This window comes from Amblyomma americanum, chromosome 1 (genome assembly GCF_052857255.1).
Source record: "Amblyomma americanum isolate KBUSLIRL-KWMA chromosome 1, ASM5285725v1, whole genome shotgun sequence".
In the NCBI taxonomy this organism is placed as follows: Eukaryota; Metazoa; Arthropoda; class Arachnida; order Ixodida; family Ixodidae; genus Amblyomma; species Amblyomma americanum.
Window position 1 is genome coordinate 158,607,956 of NC_135497.1, and position 2,011 is coordinate 158,609,966.

The following is a 2,011-nucleotide window of genomic DNA, read 5'->3' on the forward strand; positions in this document are numbered from 1 at the left end:
GAGCGGCTTGAGAAATAAATTTGTTCCGACAATCGAACGCCGGGCGCAAAGGAACCCGGATCCAGTCGTGTACCGAGAAGCGCGCGGGCTCACTTCGTTTTTTCGCAGGGCGCCACTCCTCCCTCCCCCCCCCTCTTTCCTTCTTCTCCCGACATCTCTTCTCCGGCCGGCTCGGCTGCTGCACCTCTTTCGTACGGAATAATTTTTCTTCTTTGCGGGTGTCTCTGTCTCCTTTATCTCACTCGACCTTCGTTTTAGCTTCTCTTCTTATTCATGCGCCCATGTCGCAAAGAAACAGCTGGGAACTCTCGAATTCCTGCACTGGTCGCCCTCCGCTCCTTCTCTTTTTTTTCCGCGTCCGAAACGAAGTCCGGGCTCTGCGTCAGTAATACAGATATCGAAATCAATTTTGTTCGTGCGGGATTCTCGTCGGTCCAACTTTAAATTAATTCTTTTGTGCGATCAATTCATCTTCGATAGTTTTTGCTGCCCGAGAATCCCCCTCCCGTCTCTGTGCCATGGGCGTGCTTCTTTTGTCATTCACGGAACTTTCTTCCGTGTCTTTATCCGCCTCGAGAAAAAGAAAAAAGAAAGGTTCTAAGCTCCGGCCTCCTTGCTGATTCTGAGGGACAGACCAGGAAGAGATTAAATCGGAGAAACCAACTTCAATGCCATATAGCTGCGGAGAACAGGGCTTCCAAGCAGCGAGATAAAATTACCCTTAAAAAAGAGGCAGGCAGATCATTCTGATTACTAGGCACGAGTGATTTCTCACCATGATGCGACTTAATGCAACGCCACTTCAAGTAAAACGACAAATGAACGGCACTCTTAGAAAGGCGACAGGATAAAGCGAAGTCATGATTAATTATCATTGTCTCGTAAATCTCAGACACCATAAATACTACCTCCTTGGCTTTTCGAGACAGCAATGAAAAAAAAATCGTTCGCTCTCTGCGCGACTCTGTCGTTTCTACCGGTTCCCGTGGAGCTAACTTTAACCTCTCCAAACGCGCCGAAATTAAAGGTAGACAAAAGAAACCAGACACGCTGATGCCGGCGCCATCAAAGAGGAGCATGCGGAGGGAACAAAGCGGGCAGGTCTCTCCTGAAACGGGTGTCCTCTTTCACGGCCCGCAAAACTTCCCCGGAGGCCGCGCGAGCGCATTGGCTGCAGCCCGCGAACGCGCAAACACGGCGTCACTCGCGCCTTTAGACAAATAGAACCCCCCGCCGGCGCAGACAAAACTAGCCTCAGCGCGAAACAATATCGGCTTTCGATGGAAATGCCACTCGCCGCATTCCCCACCTGAATAACGGCCGCAGAGAGCGCAAACTTTCTCGCCCGCCGACTGGGCCGATCGTGAGGGTGGGCCATCATTTGCCCGAACTGCAGAATGCTCCCTTTCCTTCCCCCCGCGCCTCCCCTTCCCTCCCGAACCCTTCGACGTTCTCTGTGGCTGGCCGGCAGAGAGTTGCGTGGCTCGGGACTACTGGCTTGTGATCGGCTTCTGCGTTGTGCAGTTCGCCGTCCGGCAAAGCGACGGGGGAAAAAATGCGAAAGAAAAAAGCGTCGGAGCGCGCGCGTCACGGAGGAATGACCCAGTCTCGAAACGCTGTGTGCTCGTCTCCCTATTACAAGACCGAACGCTACGCACGCGTCGGGGCTGCGTCGTTCTGAACAGCTCGGATAGCATCATCGACGAGGCTCAACGAGCGCTGATGTGCGCGGCGTTGGCAGCGCCACTGCTGGCGCGACACGCCAATGGCTTACACGCTGACAGAGACGCTCGGGTCCAGTTTCGATTGTTTCAGTTAATGAGGGGCAGGGATTTTGCAAGAGGCATTCGAGAGGAGGGCTGTCTTAAATCGAGCGGAAGGATCAAGGTTGGGGTAATTCAGCGATTCCGCTCCAATCACTTCCTTTATTATTTGTTTTTCATCCCTTGTCATTGTCTCAAGGGCCGCAGAATCACTGTCATTACCGGGACGGAGCTGCCAGCGCGGCTGA